At 42.1% G+C, this 11217-nt stretch overlaps 2 non-coding genes across 2 annotated transcripts; both read left to right on the top strand.

Annotated features, from left to right (window-relative positions):
• The first annotated feature begins 548 nt into the window (after positions 1-548).
• Positions 549-727, top strand: LOC117149136. Its single transcript, XR_004460062.1, has one exon. It is a non-coding gene; the product is annotated as a 5.8S ribosomal RNA (ribosomal RNA).
• A 394-nt stretch (positions 728-1121) lies between these two features.
• Positions 1122-5083, top strand: LOC117149130. The gene has a single exon (XR_004460057.1). It is a non-coding gene; the product is annotated as a large subunit ribosomal RNA (ribosomal RNA).
• The last annotated feature ends 6134 nt before the right edge of the window (positions 5084-11217 follow it).

Genomic DNA, 11217 nt, shown 5'->3' with positions numbered 1-11217 from the left:
ATGGCTTTTATTTATATGTGGGGCTTGGCAACCTCATAAAAAGACTTTAACATTATTAATGTTGTTGTGCGTATTGTGGCAGTACCTACTACAACACGTTTCCTATAAAAACAAATTCGAAAAATGGAAATGAAGAACTGAACAAAATTTGAAAGTAGAAGTCGAATTAAAATTAAAATAATTTTGAATGTGGTATTCAAAATAAGTGTGTGTGTATATGGACCATAAATATACACGCGTTGCGAATATGTATGTTCATCTATTATGAGCATACGTTGGCTAATGCAACAACCTAAAATATACAAGTTGTACCTGTCATCCATCAGGTTAATGTTTTATATAAATTTGCAGTATGTGTCACCCAAAATAGCAAACCATAACCAGATTTTTATGATACATAATGCTTATATGAAACTAAGACATATCGCAACATTTATTTTAGGTATAAAAATAAATTTATTGAAGGAATTGATATATGCCAGTAAAATGGTGTATTTTTAATTTCTTTCAATAAAAACAATATTGAATTATATAAAAATGAATTATAAAACTCTAAGCGGTGGATCACTCGGCTCATGGGTCGATGAAGAACGCAGCAAACTGTGCGTCATCGTGTGAACTGCAGGACACATGAACATCGACATTTTGAACGCATATCGCAGTCCATGCTGTTATGTACTTTAATTAATTTTATAGTGCTGCTTGGACTACATATGGTTGAGGGTTGTAAGACTATGCTAATTAAGTTGTTTATAAATTTTTTATAAGCATATGGTATATTATTGGATTAAATAATGATTTTATTCATAATATTAAAAAAGAAATGAAAAACATTATCTCACATTTGAATGTGAAAAACGAAGAGAAATATTTTCTTTTTCAATCAAATAATACTGAGAAATGTCTAGCATAAAAATTGAAATATTTTTCATCTAGAATTGTCTCTTATTAATGATTCGGAAAAAGAAAAATCTTGGTTTTGTTATTATTCTTCGTTGGTTCGTTAAATGGATAAAAAATAACTTTGCTTACAAGAACTATTGGAACTATTTATAACGAATTTAATTGATTGTTTTATCATTTATATATAAAGAATTTATGGCAAAAAATAGTTATATATACAACCTCAACTCATATGGGACTACCCCCTGAATTTAAGCATATTAATTAGGGGAGGAAAAGAAACTAACAAGGATTTTCTTAGTAGCGGCGAGCGAAAAGAAAACAGTTCAGCACTAAGTCACTTTGTCTATATGGCAAATGTGAGATGCAGTGTATGGAGCGTCAATATTCTAGTATGAGAAATTAATGATTTAAGTCCTTCTTAAATGAGGCCATTTACCCATAGAGGGTGCCAGGCCCGTATAACGTTAATGATTACTAGATGATGTTTCCAAAGAGTCGTGTTGCTTGATAGTGCAGCACTAAGTGGGTGGTAAACTCCATCTAAAACTAAATATAACCATGAGACCGATAGTAAACAAGTACCGTGAGGGAAAGTTGAAAAGAACTCTGAATAGAGAGTTAAACAGTACGTGAAACTGCTTAGAGGTTAAGCCCGATGAACCTGAATATCCGTTATGGAAAATTCATCATTAAAATTGTAATATTTAAATAATATTATTAAGAATAATGTGCATTTTTTCCATATAAGGACATTGTAATCTATTAGCATATCCCAAATTTATCATAAAATATAACTTATAGTTTATTCCAATTAAATTGCTTGCATTTTAACACAGAATAAATGTTATTAATTTGATAAAGTGCTGATAGATTTATATTATTACAGAGCGTTAATTTTTCGGAATTATATAATGGCATAATTATCATTGATTTTTGTGTTTATTATATGCTCTTGTATGATTAACAATGCGAAAGATTCAGGATACCTTCGGGACCCGTCTTGAAACACGGACCAAGGAGTCTAACATATGTGCAAGTTATTGGGATGTAAACCTAATAGCGTAATTAACTTGACTAATAATGGGATTAGTTTTTTAGCTATTTATAGCTAATTAACACAATCCCGGGGCGTTCTATATAGTTATGTATAATGTATATTTATATTATTTATGCCTCTAACTGGAACGTACCTTGAGCATATATGCTGTGACCCGAAAGATGGTGAACTATACTTGATCAGGTTGAAGTCAGGGGAAACCCTGATGGAAGACCGAAACAGTTCTGACGTGCAAATCGATTGTCAGAATTGAGTATAGGGGCGAAAGACCAATCGAACCATCTAGTAGCTGGTTCCTTCCGAAGTTTCCCTCAGGATAGCTGGTGCATTTTAATATTATATAAAATAATCTTATCTGGTAAAGCGAATGATTAGAGGCCTTAGGGTCGAAACGATCTTAACCTATTCTCAAACTTTAAATGGGTAAGAACCTTAACTTTCTTGATATGAAGTTCAAGGTTATGATATAATGTGCCCAGTGGGCCACTTTTGGTAAGCAGAACTGGCGCTGTGGGATGAACCAAACGTAATGTTACGGTGCCCAAATTAACAACTCATGCAGATACCATGAAAGGCGTTGGTTGCTTAAAACAGCAGGACGGTGATCATGGAAGTCGAAATCCGCTAAGGAGTGTGTAACAACTCACCTGCCGAAGCAACTAGCCCTTAAAATGGATGGCGCTTAAGTTGTATACCTATACATTACCGCTAAAGTAGATGATTTATATTACTTGTGATATAAATTTTGAAACTTTAGTGAGTAGGAAGGTACAATGGTATGCGTAGAAGTGTTTGGCGTAAGCCTGCATGGAGCTGCCATTGGTACAGATCTTGGTGGTAGTAGCAAATAATCGAATGAGACCTTGGAGGACTGAAGTGGAGAAGGGTTTCGTGTGAACAGTGGTTGATCACGAGTTAGTCGGTCCTAAGTTCAAGGCGAAAGCCGAAAATTTTCAAGTAAAACAAAAATGCCTAACTATATAAACAAAGCGAATATAATACACTTGAATAATTTTGAACGAAAGGGAATACGGTTCCAATTCCGTAACCTGTTGAGTATCCGTTTGTTATTAAATATGGGCCTCGTGCTCATCCTGGCAACAGGAACGACCATAAAGAAGCCGTCGAGAGATATCGGAAGAGTTTTCTTTTCTGTTTTATAGCCGTACTACCATGGAAGTCTTTCGCAGAGAGATATGGTAGATGGGCTAGAAGAGCATGACATATACTGTTGTGTCGATATTTTCTCCTCGGACCTTGAAAATTTATGGTGGGGACACGCAAACTTCTCAACAGGCCGTACCAATATCCGCAGCTGGTCTCCAAGGTGAAGAGTCTCTAGTCGATAGAATAATGTAGGTAAGGGAAGTCGGCAAATTAGATCCGTAACTTCGGGATAAGGATTGGCTCTGAAGATTGAGATAGTCGGGCTTGATTGGGAAACAATAACATGGTTTATGTGCTCGTTCTGGGTAAATAGAGTTTCTAGCATTTATGTTAGTTACTTGTTCCCCGGATAGTTTAGTTACGTAGCCAATTGTGGAACTTTCTTGCTAAAATTTTTAAGAATACTATTTGGGTTAAACCAATTAGTTCTTATCAATTATAACGATTATCAATTAACAATCAATTCAGAACTGGCACGGACTTGGGGAATCCGACTGTCTAATTAAAACAAAGCATTGTGATGGCCCTAGCGGGTGTTGACACAATGTGATTTCTGCCCAGTGCTCTGAATGTCAAAGTGAAGAAATTCAAGTAAGCGCGGGTCAACGGCGGGAGTAACTATGACTCTCTTAAGGTAGCCAAATGCCTCGTCATCTAATTAGTGACGCGCATGAATGGATTAACGAGATTCCTACTGTCCCTATCTACTATCTAGCGAAACCACAGCCAAGGGAACGGGCTTGGAATAATTAGCGGGGAAAGAAGACCCTTTTGAGCTTGACTCTAATCTGGCAGTGTAAGGAGACATAAGAGGTGTAGAATAAGTGGGAGATATTAGACCTCGGTTTGGTATCGTCAATGAAATACCACTACTCTTATTGTTTCCTTACTTACTTGATTAAATGGAACGTGTATCATTTCCTAGCCATTATACGGATATATTTATTATATCTTATGGTATTGGGTTTTGATGCAAGCTTCTTGATCAAAGTATCACGAGTTTGTTATATAATCGCAAACAAATTCTTTAATAAAACGATGCATTTATGTATTTTTGATTTGAAAATTTGGTATAACTCCAATTACTCAGGTATGATCCAATTCAAGGACATTGCCAGGTAGGGAGTTTGACTGGGGCGGTACATCTCTCAAATAATAACGGAGGTGTCCCAAGGCCAGCTCAGTGCGGACAGAAACCACACATAGAGCAAAAGGGCAAATGCTGACTTGATCTCGGTGTTCAGTACACACAGGGACAGCAAAAGCTCGGCCTATCGATCCTTTTGGTTTAAAGAGTTTTTAACAAGAGGTGTCAGAAAAGTTACCATAGGGATAACTGGCTTGTGGCGGCCAAGCGTTCATAGCGACGTCGCTTTTTGATCCTTCGATGTCGGCTCTTCCTATCATTGTGAAGCAAAATTCACCAAGCGTTGGATTGTTCACCCATGCAAGGGAACGTGAGCTGGGTTTAGACCGTCGTGAGACAGGTTAGTTTTACCCTACTAATGACAAAACGTTGTTGCGACAGCATTCCTGCGTAGTACGAGAGGAACCGCAGGTACGGACCAATGGCACAATACTTGTTCGAGCGAACAGTGGTATGACGCTACGTCCGTTGGATTATGCCTGAACGCCTCTAAGGTCGTATCCGTGCTGGACTGCAATGATAAATAAGGGGCAATTTGCATTGTATGGCTTCTAAACCATTTAAAGTTTATAATTTATTTTATAAACGACAATGGATGTGATGCCAATGTAATTTGTAACATAGTAAATTAGGAGGATCTTCGATCACCTGATGCCGCGCTAGTTACATATAAAAGCATTATTTAATACAATGACAAAGCCTAGAATCAATTGTAAACGACTTTTGTAACAGGCAAGGTGTTGTAAGTGGTTGAGCAGCTGCCATACTGCGATCCACTGAAGCTTATCCTTTGCTTGATGATTCGATAAATAAATGATTTTTCCTGTAGCCAAACAAACACCTCGTCATCAATTTAGTGACGCATATGATATTGTCCCTATCATATAATTTTTGATATAAAGACTTTAAAGAATTATATCAAGTTGCCAAATACCTCGTCATCAATTTAGTGACGCATATGATATTGTCCCTATCGTATAATTTTTGATATAAAGACTTTAAAGAATTCTATCACGTTGCCAAATACCTCGTCATCAATTTAGTGACGCATATGATATTGTCCCTATCATATAATTAATATAAAGACTTTAATGAATTGTGTCAAGTTGCCAAACACCTCGTCATCAATTTAGTGACGCATATGATATTGTCCCTATCATATAATTTTTGATATAAAAACTTTAAAGAATTGTATCAAGTTGCCAAATACCTCGTCATCAATTTAGTGACGCATATGATATTGTCCCTATCATATAATTAATATAAAGACTTTAATGAATTGTGTCAAGTTGCCAAACACCTCGTCATCAATTTAGTGACGCATATGATATTGTCCCTATCATATAATTTTTGATATAAAAACTTTAAAGAATTGTATCAAGTTGCCAAATACCTCGTCATCAATTTAGTGACGCATATGATATTGTCCCTATCATATAATTAATATAAAGACTTTAATGAATTGTGTCAAGTTGCCAAACACCTCGTCATCAATTTAGTGACGCATATGATATTGTCCCTATCATATAATTTTTGATATAAAACTTTAAAGAATTGTATCAAGTTGCCAAATACCTCGTCATCAATTTAGTGACGCATATGATATTGTCTCTATCATATAATTAATATAAAGACTTTAATGAATTGTGTCAAGTTGCCAAACACCTCGTCATCAATTTAGTGACGCATATGATATTGTCCCTATCATATAATTTTTGATATAAAGACTTTAAAGAATTGTATCAAGTTGCCAAATACCTCGTCATCAATTTAGTGACGCATATGATATTGTCCCTATCATATAATTAATATAAAGACTTTAATGAATTGTGTCAAGTTGCCAAACACCTCGTCATCAATTTAGTTTTTTTTTTTTTTTTTTTTTTTTTTTTTTTTTTTTTTTTTTTTTTTTTTTTTTTTTTTTTTAGCGTGCGTTTATTTATTTAAAATCTGTCCTAGTGGACAATAATTAAATGGTTTTGCGGGGGAACATTAGCTTAAGGGATACTATTGTACATGTATTTGTGGCGGGTTTTATATGTGTTGTCTATTGTTGTGGAAGATCGAGAGGGTGTCTCCTCATGAGACGTCTGCTTGTTTGGCTATTGTCTAACAGGTTGGTGGCGAGGTGGTTAGGGTGGTTTTCGAGCCTTTTCAGGTATCTCTCGCTGAGCCTGGAGATTTCATCAGCGACTTGTGGGATTCCAAGTTCCCTATGTATGGCGACATTCTCGTGGTAGGGATGCGCATTACAGGCAATTCTCAAGCACCTATTCTGGAACCGCTGTATACGCAGGCGATTCGTGTGGCTTGCCGTGCCCCATAGCTGTATCCCGTAGGTCCAGATGGGCTTGAGAATTGCCTTGTACACCAGGATTTTGTGGTTCTGCCTTAGCTTGGACCCTCTCCCAATAAGCCAATGCATCTGCCTCAGACGCGCATCGGCCTGTATGCGTTTGCTGACGATGTGGGGACGCCAAGTGAGCCTGCGGTCCAGGGTAAGTCCTAGGTACTTGGGTGCGGGTGCGTTGGGAATGATGACTCCGTTTAGCGTGACCGGTGGGCAGTCTCCTCTCCTTAGTGCAAATGTTGTTTGGGTAGATTTTTCCGCGTTCACTACGATGTTCCACCTGCTGAGCCAGGGATGTAGCGCGTCCATTTGCCTTTGGATTGTTTCGGAGGCTTCTCGTGGGTCGGATGAGGAGGCGAGGAAAGCCGTGTCATCTGCATAAGTCGCTATAGTTAGGTTCCTGGAGGGGATTATGGGAAGGTCTGCGGTGTAAAGGGTGTACAGTATTGGTCCGAGCACACTGCCTTGCGGAACTCCAGCTCTGATCAGTCTGGGTAGGCTTATTGCACTTCCGCATCTGACTTGGAATGCTCTTCCCTCAGTGTAGGATTTGAGGAGGGTAAAATGGGGGCTTGGGAGGTAGGATTTGAGTTTATGGAGGAGTCCAGGATGCCAAACTCTGTCGAATGCCTGCTTCACGTCGAGCATTACAGCGCAGCAGTATTTCTTTTGCTCGAATGCCTCGAGGATCCGTTCGACTAGCCGGTGGCATTGCTCTGGTGTTCCGTGGGAGCGCCTGAAGCCAAACTGGTGATCGGGGATCAAACCAGCCTCATCCAGTACTGGCAATACTCTGCGCAAAAATACTCTTTCGAGTATTTTGGAGAGGATTGCCAGCAAACTAATCGGACGATAGGAGGCGAGATTGGCTTCAGGCTTACCAGGCTTGAGGAGGACAATAACCTCTGCTCTTTTCCACTCTTCCGGGAAGTACCCTAGCCGGAAGCAGCTGTTGTAAATGCTGGCCAGCATTTGTGTGCAGCGGAATGGGAGCATTTTTAGGGCCGCCGCATCTATACGATCCAGGCCTGGAGATTTGTTGTTCTTCAGTAGAGCAATCTCCTGCGCAACTTCCTCAGGGTCGACTGGTTCCAACGGGGGACCGGGAGAGCTTGGGCTATTGAGAAACCGGGCTGTTTCAGCATGTTCTTCGGCAGTGCAGCAGTCGAACGGAGAGAAGGCGTTGTAAAGGTGTTCGGCGAAAGCTTCTGCTCTTTCAGCATCCGAACGGCACCAGGATCCATCTGCTTTGCGCACTGCGGAAACCTTTTTGGCTGGTCGTTTAATGTGGCGGGTGACGTTCCACAGATTGTGGTCTGGGTCCCCGGGAGAGAGTTCCTCGAGGAATCTGAGGAAGGAGTCCTGGCGTAGGCTGGAGATCTTGTCCTTCAACTCCTTTGTGGCGTGATTGAGCGCTGTTTTGTCTCTTGGATTGCGCGTCAAGAACCAAACTCTCCTGAGACGCCTCTTCTCAGTCACGAGTGCCGCAATTTCCGGGGACCAGAGGTGGAGGTCCCTGCTAGGTGTTCTCGCAGTCTTTGGTGGCGGTGGGCTTGCGAATTCCGCAGCGTTTTGCATCTGCCTGGTGAGATTCCCGATAGCTTCATCAATGTTCCTGGGTGTGTTGAGGATGGGGTTCGGATTGACGGTGGAGAGCATCCAGGACGCGAACTTGGCGGCGTCGGTATATTTTCCAGTGAGCCTTCTGAGCGGGGTTTTCCTGAGGACTGGCGTGTTGATTAGCACGTTTATTGCACAGTGGTCTGACAGGAGATCAGCATTTGTTGTGCAGCTGATCTTCGCATGCCCTATGCCTTTCGACACAGCAAAGTCCAGTAGGTCTGGAGTCTTGAGGGGATTCGTTGGCCAGTGAGTGGGCTCGCCAGTGGAGTGGCAGTCCAGTCGGTGGCGTTGCAGGTACCCAAACAGAGTTTTCCCTTTGGGGTTGTTGGCGCGCGATCCCCACCAAGAATGTTTGGCGTTATAATCTCCAGCTGCTATGAAGCGGGGCCCAAAATGCTCGAAGAACTCACTGAGGTGAGATGCTGTTATGCGGTATCTGGGGGGAAAGTAGACCGCTCCAATGTCTAAATCTCCTTGCGGGCTGACAATCCTGATGACAGGACATTGTGCCCAGTCTTGCTGAAACGCGGGCAGCTCTAGGTATTGAATACCGCTCCTGATGAGGATGGCTGCTCCACCGCGTGCTCTGCCAGAAGGATGGTCTGCATGGATGAGGTCATATCCGCTGATATTAAAGTGGGATCTGGGGGAGAAGTGGGTTTCGGCTACGAGTAGGATATCGATCTGGTGGGTCTTCAGATGGTGCTCGACTATGGCCTTGCTGTTCTGCAGGCCGTTCGCATTCCAGACGACTAGGTGGAGCTTTAGTTGCATGACTTGCTGTTGAGAATGGTGGCCACCAGCTGTGTCATCTGGGTGAACATGCGCTCCATCATCCTTTCCATCATTCCTTCCATGCGAGCGAACATCGCTTCTATCTGACCGGAGTGTGGGGTTTCTGTTTGGGTTTGGACTGGGGTTGTGGGATTCTGCGGTGCTGCGTGCACTCCGTTGAGGGCGTCTCGGTAGCTCCTGCCAGAGGTGACGTTTGGTGATGCCACGGGCGGCGCCTTGTTAGCATTAGCGACGGGCCTTGTTTTCGGAGCAGCGAGTGCTTTGGCCCTTTTGTATGCAGGGCATCCCTTGAAAGACGCAGGATGGTCCGCCTGGCAGTGGAAGCAGCACGCTTTGTCGTCCTCCCTCTTCTCACATGCCCTCGATTCGTGAGGGCCTCCACACTTTACACATCGGTATTCCAGGAAGCAGTAACGCTGTGTATGACCGAATCCTTGGCACCTGAAGCATTGAGGCACGTCGTTGAACTTCTGCGGCGGTTCAATGGTTACTACCGACCTGCAGATCCGCTTGACTTGGTAGACGTCTTTGTTGTTGCTGGAAGGCTCCAGGTTGGCGAAGAATATTCCCAGCGGTTCTTTAGTTCTTCTGCCAATGGGATTGTGCAGATCTCTAACAGCGTGCCCTTGTCTGCGAAGGTCTTCAATGATTTCCTCACGATCGGTGGAGTGGTGGAGTCCTTTGATGACAACCTTGTATGCACGTTCATCTTTCGGCTGGAAAGTCCGATGCCTCTTGTTTTGGGCCACAAGTTGGAGACGCAGAGCTGTATAGGACTCTTTGTCCGGCATCATGACACGTACGTTGTTGCCATTCACGGTCTTGTAGGTAAAATTGTTCTTCGGGCCTACAAGAGTCGTGATCATCTTGACGAGTGCCGAGATGTTGGTCACATCGGGGATAAAAATCGGAGGTGGCTTGATGGTCTTCGGGGTGGGCTTTGGTTTCTCGGGGGTCTTGGGCTTGGAATCGTCTTTAGGTCCGGGTTCGTCATCAGAGCTCTCTTGGTCGTACTCGTCTTCTTCGGTCGAGAGTAAAGCGAAGGCGTTGTTGGCGAGCTTCTTGCGCAGAGCTGCGCTAGTGCTTGGCTTATCTTCCAGCTCCTCTCCCTGTGCTTTCTTTGCCGGTTTTCGCTTTATCTCGCCCGGCTCTGTATGCGAGGTGCTTCCCTCGCTGCTGGAGCTGCTCTTGCGTGTTCTCAGAGCCTTTTTGCGTGGTGTTGTTCCAAGCTTGTGGGTGCGCGGGGGGGCCTGCCAGTCCATCTTCTCCAAAGTTGATAAGGAGTGAGGAGGGGGGGGGGGGGGGAAGCTGGGCACCGTAAGCCGGTGAGCCAGGCAGCACGTGGCTGCTGCTTTGCAATTATACCGCTGCTTCGAGCACTGGGTTTTTTGCGCTGATAACACGCACACTCGGGTGTGCGATGGTGTTAGTGCGAACTACCGTTAGGTACGTTGGCTGGGCCAATCAAAACGCGCGACAAGATCACGCGACGCGAAGTGGCTGGGCACAAGTAACGGGACTTACAACTGTGAACAATTTGCTAACAATTTGCTGTCGATCCGCAGGCACGTCTGCACTCGTCGAGTGTTCGATCGCGACGATCAATTAGTGACGCATATGATATGTCCTATCATATAATAATATAAAGACTTTAATGAATTGTGTCAAGTTGCCAAACCTCGTCATCAATTTAGTGACGCATATGATATTGTCCCTATCATATAATTTTTGATATAAAAACTTTAAAGAATTGTATCAAGTTGCCAAATACCTCGTCATCAATTTAGTGACGCATATGATATTGTCCTATCATATAATTAATATAAAGACTTTAATGAATTGTGTCAAGTTGCCAAACACCTCGTCATCAATTTAGTGACGCATATGATATTGTCCCTATCATATAATTTTTGATATAAAAACTTTAAAGAATTGTATCAAGTTGCCAAATACCTCGTCATCAATTTAGTGACGCATATGATATTGTCCCTATCATATAATTAATATAAAGACTTTAATGAATTGTGTCAAGTTGCCAAACACCTCGTCATCAATTTAGTGACGCATATGATATTGTCCCTATCATATAATATTTGATATAAAGACTTTAAAGAATTATATCAAGTTGCCAAATACCTCGTCATCAATTTAGTGACGCATATGATATTGTCT

Source organism: Drosophila mauritiana, unplaced genomic scaffold (assembly GCF_004382145.1).
Source record: "Drosophila mauritiana strain mau12 unplaced genomic scaffold, ASM438214v1 U_16, whole genome shotgun sequence".
Taxonomy (NCBI): Eukaryota; Metazoa; Arthropoda; class Insecta; order Diptera; family Drosophilidae; genus Drosophila; species Drosophila mauritiana.
The sequence above is the reverse complement of the archived record's forward strand: the minus strand, read 5'-3'. Positions and strand labels throughout refer to the sequence as shown.